At 42.7% G+C, this 13,156-nt stretch overlaps 1 protein-coding gene across 2 annotated transcripts in view; it reads left to right on the top strand.

Annotated features, from left to right (window-relative positions):
- ANO3 (anoctamin 3) overlaps positions 1–13,156 on the top strand; it is a 434,465-nt gene that overhangs the window by 46,538 nt on the left and 374,771 nt on the right. The window lies entirely within an intron of this gene.

Raw genomic sequence — 13,156 nt, 5'->3', positions numbered from 1 at the left:
CTAAAAATGTTAGTGCAAAATCCTGGCCATGATTAAGCCAACTAATAGTTGGTCTAAACTTCGACTAGACAGTTTAATCAAGCACATTAAAGGAGTACTCCGGTGCTTAGACATCTTATCCCCTATCCAAAGGATAGGGAATAAGATGCCTGATGGCGGGGGTCCCGCCGCTGGGGACCCCCATGATCTTGCACGTAGCACCCCAGTTAAAATCAGTCTCCGGAGCATGTTCGCTCCGGGTCTGATTACCAGCGACCACAGGGCAGGCGGTGTGTGACGTCACGCCTCCGCCCCTGTGTGATGTCATGCTCCGCCCCTCAATGCAAGCCTATGGGAGGGGGCGTGACAGTTGTCAGGCCCCTCCCATAGGCTTGCATTGAGGGCTGTCACAAGGGGGCGGAGACGTGACATCACACACCGCCTGCCCTGTGGTCGCCGGTAATCAGACCCGGAGCGAACATGCTCCGGAGACTGATTTTAACTGGGGTGCTGCGTGCAAGATCATGGGAGTCCCCAGCGGCAGGACCCACACGATCAGGCATCTTATCCCCTGTCCTTTGGTTAGGGGATAGGATGTCTAAGCGCCGGAGTACCCCTTTAAACCATTGAATAATCTGACACAATCTTTAATATGACAATGTGTGCCAAAAATGCACCAGAATTTTGTAAATCCTGAAGTAGATGAAGCCATCTAACATAAGCACTAACTCTGTCCATAGGTCGTGTTTGTTAATGTAACTCCATCAAAGTCAATAAAGATGAACTGCAAAAACACATCAGACCTATAGACAGGTGTAGCTCAGTTTTTGGAAAAAAAGAAAACATGTTTCCTAATCCTGGATAAATACTATTCATTCAAACCTGTTCCTGTATTTCTAGTGGTAAAATGTGTAGCAGTTTCTACATGATGTACTGCTTGATAGTAAGTTTCTGACTGTTTATTTTCATGGTTATGTACAGTTTTCTAAATCTATCTTTCCAATGTATGGGTCCATTGTATAACACATTCATGGAACAGAGTCAATTCCAAGACAGACTTGACCTTGTGCACTTGCCTTGAGAGTTTCCAGCCATCCCTGGAGTTTTCTTTGTGTACTGTCTTGTGCGACAAGAAGAACTATCCCGATGCAGGTATTAATTGGCTCATCTGAAAGCTGTCAGGCATGTGAAATTGCTTTCCTCTATCATTTACTTAAGCAGTTTTACTGTTGCCCTTTTCACACAATGTTATATGCACCGTCAGCTCAAATATATTATGAGGACGTCTCGGTGTGTCACCTTAAACATTTACATTTACATTCATGATTTACATATGGCAGATTAGACCTTGGTGGATTGTGGCCAATTTGGACTTTTTCAGAGATTGAAATGTCAGAAACGTTGGCAGCACTACACATCTGATGCCTCAATATTTATACAGATGTGGCCATACTAATACAGATGTGGCAAGATTGGCCCATTTATTAATCAGCCTGAAACCCTAATTGTCTTTTTCCCATATCAATCAATCAAAACTCAGCTTTCAATTTACAAGTGCTCGTTAAAAGTTGAGCTGTGACTGGTTGTTATGGGAAAAAACTGACAATTAGGGTTTCAGGCTGATTGATAAATATGGGCCAATAAGCCACATCTGTATTTGTTCAATAATACTAGAAACACCCCTCGACCCTCAATCCTATTTAAAGGGAAACAGACAGCAGGGTCACCAACACTAACCTAAATATACATATAGATAGGATGGGTGACCCTGTTTCTAAAGCAAGGAGCTCATAAGACAAGAAAATGAATCGCACTCACCACGTAAGAAGTCCCGATCAGTAGAATATTTTATTCCATAAAGTATGATGCAGACGTTACAGGATGATTTTAATCCATAAAGTGGGGAGTGAGAGCAACAGCAGAGGGGCACAGCACAGGTGGCAACTAGTTTCGCGTCAGCCGACGCTTCTTCCAGCCAGGTGTGTGCGTCTACTTCCAGTGGGAGTAACACTTATATATGCAAGGTAACCAATGTGTGAATAGTAGCGTAACTTTAAAAAAAATTAATAAAGTGGTGCAGAAAGTGCAATACATGTATATAAGGTTAAAACCACAGTATAGAAAGAGTATAACACAAGACAATGGATTCACAGGAATGCCGAATAATCATTTCTTTCGTTTAGTCCCAGTGGACCAGTAGCGTCTAACTTTATTATCTAAATAGCCTCGTGGCGTAATAAAAAGTATGACGATCTACTCCTTCTGGTACATTGTCTATGCGTTCAAGCCCGGCAAATTTTAACCCCTCCGTTTTGTCTTCATGACATTCAGTTATATGTGAGACGAAACAGGGGGAACCTTTTTTAGTTTTTAAAGAATATATATATGTTCTCATATACTAACGAACAATTTTCTTTTAGTTTTTCCAATGTAGTAAAAATTACACGGGCAAATTATGCAATAGACGATGTATGTAGATTCACACGTTATAAATTGGTTCAAAAAGATATTTGTAGCTCCTAAAATAAAATTTCTCCTAGCCAAATTCAAATGGCAAAAATTGCAATTTTTGCATGGAAAATTTCCTTTTGGTAGGCTATTTTTCAACCATGTGTCATTTTTTTCGTGAGTTTTTTGTTTTCCCTTTTTTATTTCATCTCCTATGGTTTGGAAATTCCTAAATGTTATAATAGGTTTTTCTTTTGCTTGTAGTCTCAATTCATTGTCTTGTTCTATCATGAACCAATTTTTATAAATCATTTTTTCAAATAGTTTCATTCATGGGAGGATTAGCAAAAGAAAAAGTAAAGCGTTTTTCGGCTTTTGTTTTTTTATTTTTTGTTTTTAGGTTTTAGCAATTCCTTCCTGGTCTTTTTTTCTGCTTTTTTTAAAAGCTGTATTTAGTGTTTTTCTTGGGTAGCCGTGTTCAAGAAGATGCAGTGTCAATGCGTCAACTTGTTCTAGATATTTTTCATGATCACTGGGCTGTGCTGTATGTGCTATGCTTTCTCCCATCCACTCCAGTTGACAACCCCACCCCTTTCCTAGATAACTCCACCCCTCATTAAATATTCATCCACTTTTCCTAAGCCTCCAGTACACACAGGAACAAAAATACCATGATGAATGGTACCAAGATGAATATTAAAAACAGGGAAGGGCTGGTGCAAGAATTTTTGCCACCATAAGCAAAAGATCATTTTGCTGCCCCATTACTCCACCCATTGGCTCCGCCCTTTTACACACCCCACCTACTACTGGGATTACATACTGTAACAAACCATCTCCTCATGTAATTGCCTTACTACTGGGGTGACACACTGTAAAAAAAAAAAAAAAGAAAAAAAAATAATATTCATGTAATCTCTTTACTACTGGGCTGAAAAAATGTAACAAAACCCCTCCTCATATAATCTCCTTTCTACTGGGATTACATACTGTAACAAACCCCCTCCTCATGTAATTACCTTACTACTGGGGTGACATGTGATCTCCACTCCAGCTCATCACTTTCTCCTCAACAGCATCACACATGTCCTTCAGCCACCATTTCTCCTATCCTGCAGGGCTCAGCTCCTCCACCAACATATTACTGGTCACATGATGGTGACATCATTACAGGTCCTATACCTCCAGCATCTAGAAGGCTGAGTAAGGGGAGGAGGTATGCATAATTCTACGTTCATATAGTCATGCTCAGGAGAAGAGTGCAGCGGTAGTGTGAATGCTGTGCATCCTGGATAAATTCCATTACAGCTGCACTGCACTCCTCTACTAGGCCGGGTCAAGAAAATGAGGGGAGAGGGAAGATGAGCAATGAGTTGTTCCTGTCAGGACCTGTGTGGAGACAGTGTGCAGTAACATTCTTGCAGTGGGCGGAGCAGCACACCCATGAAGTGGGCGCCCTAGGGGGCTGCCTATTTTGCCTATAGGTAGAGCAGGCCCTGAAACAGGGTCACCCACACGATCACCCTGTATATTTAGATTAGTGAGGTTTACCATGCTGTCAGTTTCCCTTTAACAAACCTAGAAATGGACTGCTACTACTAATACTACTTCTACTGTTTGCTAGCACTAAACAATGGGTGGAGTAGGAAAAAATTGGTGCCTTTCAGTCATACCAGGGACCTAGAGCATAAAGTGTCCAAAAATGTGTGTTTTTCAGTTCCACCAGAAACTTGGTGCATAAAAAGCCCCAGAAGGTCCTTCTCCCCATTGTCAAAAGAATGGTACTATCAACCTCTTATTGCAAAAAGTATGTTCTCTTATATCTTTATTACAATGTTCTTACCCCTATAGGACAAAACGATAAATGTAGTAGATGGCATGGGTACCAGAGCTGTGTCTACATCTACAGAATGGGTGATGCCTGTAGTATGTAACCAACATCTTACTGCAATGTTTAGGTTCACATAAGTATATTTACATTAGTAAAGTCCCATATACCAACCATATACACTGGTAAACCAAATAGTTATTCAGCTATAAGCTGCAATGTGCAATATCATGTGTCCAGGCCTGGTGCAAGGATTTTTGCCACCTCAGATGAAAGCTAATTTTGCTGCCACTTGACTCAACCCATTGAGTCCACCAAGTAGGTGCCCAATGTCAGGATTTTGGACGGACCTGACCTTAGTGATCGCCCCTGTCTGTCACAAAGGTGGTGCTGCGCTCCTCCAGAAGGCTAAAAAATGCAAGTTATTATAGTACAGGTGGGGGTTTTGCTTGATGGGCAGGTGCTTTGGATGAGCGGGTGCTGTAGATGCTGGCTGACTTTATTGCAGCAGGCAGAGTGGCACCCCCATCAAGAGGGTGCTCTAGGCGGCTGCCTATTTTGCCTATAGGCAGACTTATAATTAAGTCCCACATATTAATATTTGTGACTATGCTTTGTCTGCTTCACCACCATATACTTTTCATCATTGGATAAAACAGCATAGTGTCCGACATCATTCTATCCCACAAATACATTGTATAGTGTGCTGAAGCAGACAAGATATAGTAAAACTATGGTCAGGCTATTCATATATATATATATATATATATATATATATATATATATATATATATATGACGTAAATGTACATCCTGGTTTGGCGGTACTATGCGCACCAGGAAGTACATTTACGTCCTGTGTATGATCGCGAGCATCGGAGAGGTGCTCGCGTCATACACGGCAGGTTCCGGCTGCTATCAGCGCGGATGTTAGCCCTTAACCCCTCAGATGACGTGATCAGTACAGATCGCAGCATCTGCGTCAGTGCACATGTTAAAATAGATGATCAAATCGCACGCAGCACTGCTGCGGCAATCCGATCATCTGTAATGGTGGATGGAGGTCTACTCACCTGTCTCTGTTCGTCTCCCGGCGTCTCCTGCTTTGGTCTGAGATCGAGCAGACCAGAGGAGAAGATGACCGATAATACTGATTAGTGCTATGTCCTATGCATAGCACTGAACAGTATTAACAATCAAATGGGGACAAAAAAAAAGTGTTAAAAAAAAGTTGAAAATGTAAAAATAAAAAGTAAAAAAGTGAAAAATTCCCTCCCCAATAAAAATGAAAATTGTCTGTTTTTCCCATTTTACCCCTAAATAGCGTAATTTTTTTTATATACATATTTTGTATCGTCGCGTGCATAAATGTCCGAACTAACAAAATATAATGTTAATGATCCTGTACAGTGAATGGCGTAAACGTAAAAAATAAAAGAAGTCCAAAAATGCAGCTTTTTTGTTTTTTTTTTATAAATGTACTATCGATAAAAAGTACAGATAATGGCGCAAAGAATTAGCCCTCATACCGCCCTATATACAGAAAAATTGAAAAGTTATAGGTGGTCAAAATAGGGCAATTTTAGATTACTGATTTTGTACAAAAAGTTTTAGATTTTTTTTAAGCGGTACAAAATATTAAAGTATCTAGCCATGGGTATCATTTTAATCGTATTGACCCACAGAATAAAGAACACATGTCATTTTTACCATAAAGTGTACAGTGTGAAAGCGAAAACCTCCAAGATGTGCAGAATTGCGGTTTTCATTTAAATTTCCTCCCTAAAAAAAATAATTTGGGGGGGTTTGCTGTACATTTTATGGTAAAATGAGAGGTTTCAAAGTACAGTTGGTCACGCAAAAAACAAGCCCTTATATGGGTCTGTAGAGGGAAATATAAAAGAGTTATGGATTTTAGAATGCGAGGAGGAAAAAACGAAACGCAAAAATAAAATTGGCCTGGTCCTTAAGGTTAAAATGGGATTGGTCTTTAACCCCTTAAGGACCAAGCACGTATGAGTACGTCCCTGCGCCATGGGTCTTAAGGACCAGGCACGTACTCATACGTTCGTGGGAATTTCGCATCCTGCCGCCCACAGGGCAGGTTGCGAAACCGGACGCCTGCTGAAATCGTTCAGCAGGCATCCCAGGCAAATGCCGAGGGGGTCCTGGGACCCCCACATGTTGGCGATCACCGCAGATCGTCCTCGAAAATCACGCGGGCGATCTGCGTTGATTCCGGTCATTCGGGTCAGTGGTGACCCGATGACCCGGAACTAGATGGTGATCGGCGGTGTACGATACACCGCCAATCACCTGCCGTTGCTAGGGAGAGGTAACAATACTGTCACCTCCCCAGCATTGCTGCTATTGGCCGGCAATCGTCCAGCCAATAGTAGTGCGGCAGAGGAGGGGTTAACTGTCCCTTCCCGCTGCTGCACCCGCTTTCTGTGTTCAGTCAGCGGGTGCAGCAGTGAGGAGAAGACCGTGGATCCCCCATCGGAGCTTCGGAGCCCCCTCAGGAGCCTCAGAATAGGGACAGGGACAGGTAGGGGTTAATAAAGTTGAAAAAGTAAAAAAAAAAGTAAAAAAAAAGTTCCCCCCCCAACCCCCTAATAGGTCCCCAAGGGTCCTATTAGGGTCTGATCCCTGACCTTGGGTCCTATTAGGGTTCAGGGAGCTGCGTGCGCCAACCGTTTTTTTTTATTTTTTTTATTATTGTTATACACTTTTTACACCAAGCACCACACAGTACATACTTCCCCGCCACCCCTGCACACACACCCTCCCCCCGCCACTGCCCCCCGCCACCGTAGAAAAAAGGCGATGGGCCGTTGGGCATTTTCGGTAGCGGAGGCTTACGCTTTTTTAGCCTCCGCCTCCGAATCTGCCAGTGAGGACGAGGAAGATCCTAAATTTTTGTGTTCTTCCTCGTCCTCCTCATCACCTAGTAGTGATGATGAGTACCCTGTACGGCGGCGGAGACGCCGCCAGGCGAGGCCAAGCACCCCCAATAAGAGTGACCCAGTGGCCGACACTAGTACGAGTGGCAATGCCGCTCATAATAGGAGTCCAGCCCCCCAGACAAGTGCACCGGACCCCCCTTCCGGTGACCCTGTCTGGAGCCCCCCAGAGGGTTATCAGCCACAGATTCCTGAGTTTGTTGGCGACTCCGGAATCTGGATTGACATGGCTGGCTTCACTGATCTGGACTTTTTAAAGTTTTTTTTCAGTGACAGCCTGGTCAATCACACGGTGGAGCAAATTAACTTGTATGCCCTGCAGTTCATTGCCCACTACCTCGATTCACTTTTGGCCAGGCCAAATGAATGGCACGCCATTGATGCAGCGGAAATGAGGACATTTTGGGGCCTCACGCTGCATGTGGGCCTGGACAAAAAAACAAGTGCTCGTCATTACTGGAGTGGGGACGTCCTCTATCAGACCCCGCTTTACAGTATGGCGATGACACTGAGGCGGTTCGAGGCCATTCGGAAATGCCTGCATTATGCAGATAATGCGGCATGTCCGCCCCGAGGTGATCCCGCCCATGACCAGCTTTACAAAGTGAGGCCGGTCATCGATCACTTTGGGTCCAAATTTTTGGAGGCCTGCGTACCGCTAAGGGACCTCTCGGTAGATGAGTCTCTCATCAGTTTTATGGGGAGACTCATCTTCCGCCAGTATATTCCCTTGAAGTGGGCGCGGTATGGCGTGAAGCTCTATAAACTTTGTGAGACTACCTCCGGGTACACTTACAAGTTTATAGTGTATGAGGGACGAGATTCCCGTATTGAACCCCCAGAATGTCCCCCCCACTCTGGGTGTTAGCGGGAAACTCGTTTGGGACATTGTGCACCCATTGCTGGATAAGGGTTTCCACGTATACGTGGATAACTTTTATACCAGCATCCCTCTGTTCAAATCCCTTTCCGCCAGATCCACGTCCACTTGTGGGACTGTGCGGAAGAACCAGAGAGGCCTCCCTCTAAATTTGGTCCAGACGCCTATGCCCAAGGGTAAGTCCCGTGCCCTCACCCATGATAACCTGTTGTTGGTGAAGTATAAGGATAAGAGGGATGTCCTTATGCTCACCACTATTCATGGGAATGGCAGCACCCCTGTCCCTGTGCGAGGTACCGTGGGACCGGTCCTCAAGCCCGATTGTATTCTGGACTACAATCGGTATATGGGGGGAGTTGATCTCTCAGATCAAGTCCTTAAGCCATATAACGCCATGCGGAAAACACGGGCATGGTACAAAAAAGTTGCGGTTCTACTTGGTACAGGTTTCCATGTACAACGCTTTTGTACTGTCCCAGTACGCTGGCAACACAGGGACATTCCTCCAGTACCAAGAAGAAGTCCTTAGGTTCCTGATCTTTGGCGACCGGGAAAGAGCAGGCTGGACTTCCCAAGGGTTTGGAGTTATAGGCGCCAGGATCATCCCAGGCCAACACTTTCCAGGTGTGATCCCCCACAGTGGAAAGAAGGGACGAACCCAGAAAGATGCAGAGTGTGTAGCAGGAGCGGGATACGAAAGGAAACCACGTATGAGTGTGACACTTGCCCAGATAATCAGGGCCTCTGAATAGGCTGCTTCACGGAGTATAAAACTTCCATGGAGCCCTAAATTTTCCCTTTTCAGTTTAATTTTCCATAATTTGACCAATGTACCAAGTCCAGAGTACATTCCAAATTGTTAACCTCCTAAAACCACTAAATTGCCCCCCAAAAAATGGAAAAAAAATACCTGATAAGACCTCTGGGGGTGTTTTTTCAAAAATGGGTCATAGGTCACTGAGTCACTATCATCGGAGACTTTTTTATGTTGCCTCAAATGCGCAGCACTCTCTCTCCACCTGAGCGGGGTGCACATTTGAGGCAACAGGTTAGAGACCGCCACACACATCACATTCCCAGAATGATGATTCAGAGCATAGGGTTTGGGGCGGGCATATTTCTTTTTTGTTTTGGCTATGCTCTGGGTCATCATTCTGGGAATATATCCTTTTTATTATAATTTATAATTTTCTGGCCCACTGTACCCCATATTACGGGCCTCTGTACCCCACCTGTATACCCCAGTTACGGCCCGTTGTCCCCCATAGTGTTCCCCTATTTTAGGGCTCAGTGCTCCCCCCCATTAATGCTTCTTGAGGGGGGGTCCCACATCCTATGCTATGAAAAGCTCAAGGCCCCTGACTGACCTCATGCCTATACCAAGACCTGGTGTGCACCAGCGGAGCCAAAATCATCAAAAAATCAGGTATGTCCTTACTCCAAAGAAATGTATTTACAAATCGTGGGGTGTCTTTTCTGCTATTAACCCTGGTAAAAATGTAACATTTTGGGGAAAACCCACATTTTAGTGAAAAAAAATATATATATTTTTTACATATGCAAAAGTCGTGAAACCCCTGTGGGGTTTTAAGGCTTACTTTACCCCTTGTTACGTTCCTCAAGGGGTCTAGTTTCCAAAATGGTATGCCATGTGGTTTTTTTTTGCTGTCCTGGCACCATAGGGGCTTCCTAAATGCGACATGTCCCCCCATTTCAGAAAAATTTGCAAATGTGTCTCCTTCTCTTCTGAGCATTGTAGCGCTCCCGTAGTGCATTTGACGTCCACTTATGGGGTACTTCCATACTCAGAATAGATGGGGTTACAAATTTTGGGGGGTATTTTTTGCTATTAACCCTTGCAAAAATGTGAAATTTGGGGGGAAACGTACATTTTAGTGAAAAAATTATTATTTTTTTTACATATGCAAAAGTCGTGAAACCCCTGTGGGGTATTAAGGCTCACTTTATTCCTTGTTACGTTCCTCAAGGGGTCTAATTTCCAAAATGGTATGCCATGTGTTTTTTTTTTGCTGTTCTGGCATCATAGGGGCTTCCTAAATACGACATGCCCCCCAACCAACATTTGCTTTCAAAAAGCCAAATATGACTCCTTCTCTTCTGAGCATTGTAGTCCGCCCTTAGTGCACTTCAGGTCAACTTATGGGGTGCCTCCATACTCAGAAGAGATGGGGTTACACATTTTGGGGGGTATTTTCTGCTATTAACCCATGCAAAAATGTGAAATTTGGGGGGAAACACACATTTTAGTGAAAAAAATATATATTTTTTTACATATGCAAAAGTCGTGAAACCCCTGTGGGGTATTAAGGCTCACTTTATTCCTTGTTACGTTCCCCAAGGGGTCTAGTTTCCAAAATGGTATGCCATGTGGTTTTTTTTTTTGCTGTTTTGGCACCACAGGGGCTTCCTAAATGTGACATGCCCTCCGACCAAAATTTGCTCTCAAAAAGCCAAAATGGTATTCCATGTGGGGGGTTTTGGCTGTTCTGGCACCATACGGGCTTCCTAAATGTAACATGCCCCCAAAAATCATTTCAGAAAAACTTACTCTCCAAAATCCCCTTGTCGCTCCTTCACTTCTGAGCCCTCTACTGCGCCCGCCGAACAATTTACATAGACATATGAGGCATGTGCTTACTCGAGAGAAATTGGGCTACAAATACAAGTATAAATTTTCTCCTTTTACCCCTTGTAAAAATTCAAAAATTGGATCTACAAGAACATGCAAGTGTAAAAAATGAAGATTGTGAATTTTCTCCTTCACTTTGCTGCTATTCCTGTGAAACACCTAAAGGGTTAAAACACTGACTGAATGTCATTTTGAATACTTTGTGGGATGCAGTTTTTATAATAGGGTCTTTTATGGGGTATTTCTAATATGAAGACCCTTCAAATCCACTTCAAACCTGAACTGGTCCCTGAATAATAGTGAGTTTGAAAATTTTGAGAAAAATTGGAAAATTGCTGCTGAACTTTGAAGCCCTCTGGTGTCTTCCAAAAGTTAAGTTGTCAATTTTATAATGCAAACATAAAGTAGACATATTGTTTATGTAAATAAAAAAAAATTATTTGGAATATCCATTTTCCAAACAGAGTGCTTCAAAGTTAGAAAAATGCAAAATTTTCAATTTTTTCATAAAATATTTGAATTTTTCTCTAAGAAACGAAGCAAGTATCGACAAAAATTTACCAATAACTTAAAGTAGAATATGTCACGAAAAAAAAAAACAATCTGGAATCAAAATGATAGGTAAAAGCATCCCAGAGTTATTAATGTTTAAAGTGAGAGTGGTCAGATGTTCAAAAAACGCTCTTGTCCTAAGGTGTAAAATGGCCTGGTCCTTAAGGGGTTAAAGACTGATGTGAATATTTTTGACCATTAGCTATTTTCAGACACATATTTACTTATTAATGCAATACTGCACACACGTAATGCCTAAAAAAATCCAGCCGGGGATGCAAATGTGCTTATACGTAATGGTTTATGGCCCACGGGGTAAAGGAAATTTAAGCTGCCCATAAAAGTCAATTGCATGTAAAATCAACATCACGCCAACCATAGCTGCAATATAAATAGCCAGCGCGGAAAGCCTTCAGCGGATTATACAACTTTTCTACCCATTTTCTGGCAGCCTTTGAAGACCAAAGTCATACATAACTTTTATCATTCTTTCATATATATATATATATATATATATATATATATATATATATATATATATATAGATATGTCTAACTCAGTGTTTTCAAAATGGTGTATATCCAGCTGTTGCAAAACTACAACTCCCAGCATGCCCAGACAGCCTATGGCTGTCTGGGAATGCTGTGCATTGTAGTTTTGCAACAGCTGGAGGCACACACTGTAAAATCCATAGCATTCCGTTCCATGTTAATTTAGCCTTAGAGATGCATAAAAAGAAGAATCCTAACAGAAAACTATCCATCATGAGCCAAGAACCATAATAGCTGCCATCATTTTTTCAGTGGGACATTGAGCACTTCCTACCTTATTATATTAACCATTATCATTATAATATAGATTTAACATATTTTTTCCTTAGACAAATTTGCAAGTTTATCACCATGGAAGGGACTCAGTGGAAACCAAATTAGTCTTCCATTTAAGAATCTTGGCCCCGCGCCCTGTGTACATACCTAAATACTCCTTGCGGTAATTGTCTTGACCGGGCTTGGAGTGTCTTACTGTATGTGTTCTTTTTATGATGCCAGTTCTCAATGGATTATATTGAGCAATGATGAATTCTTTTGTTGAGTGTTCGCAGATGAACTTTACTTGATAATGTGTTGCGGGATGGTTGTAGATGGCAATGGTCCGGCCGCAGCTTGTGCTGGAAGATGTGAATAAACAGAAAATTGTCTTGAGCGTACTTATGGCACAGCTGGGACAAGAAAGAGCACTCTTTTTTCTCATGCCAAATACACAGTATGAAGTGGAAGGCATACAATATACACCATTTCTTCATTTGGAGTTGTGCTATCTGGCAGTGTAGACAATTATATAGTATGGGAACAAAAAAAAAAAATCTAAACATTAAAGTGTAGCAAAAATTTTTTATACAATGTTGACAACTCCATTATGTGTTTTTTTGCAATATGCATTGGTTAAAAAATTTGTTTATTTAAGGGTGAAAAATTATGTCCCTGCAGCTATTGCCAAGTAGGGCTCTGTGCTGGCTGTTGTGAGAGCCGGAAGAATGTCACAGAACCTCACTGCACAGTGCCCAGTGTACAGAGCCCTGCTTGTCCTCAGTGTACAGAGCCATGCCTGTCCTCAGTGCACAGAGCCCTGCTTGTCCTCAGTGTACAGAGCCCTGCTTTTCCTCAGTGTACAGAGACCTGCTTGTCCTCAGTGTACAGAGCCCTGCTTGTCCTCAGTGCACAGAGCCCTGCTTGTCCTCAGTGTACAGAGCCCTGCTTGTCCTCAGTGTACAGAGCCCTGCTTGTCCTCAGTGTACAGAACCCTGCTTGTCCTCACTGCACAGAGCCCTGCTTGTCCTCAGTGTACAGAACCCTGCTT

Source organism: Hyla sarda, chromosome 6, assembly GCF_029499605.1.
Source record: "Hyla sarda isolate aHylSar1 chromosome 6, aHylSar1.hap1, whole genome shotgun sequence".
In the NCBI taxonomy this organism is placed as follows: domain Eukaryota; kingdom Metazoa; phylum Chordata; class Amphibia; order Anura; family Hylidae; genus Hyla; species Hyla sarda.
Note: the sequence above shows the minus strand (reverse complement) of the source record. Positions and strands in the feature narration are given on the sequence as shown.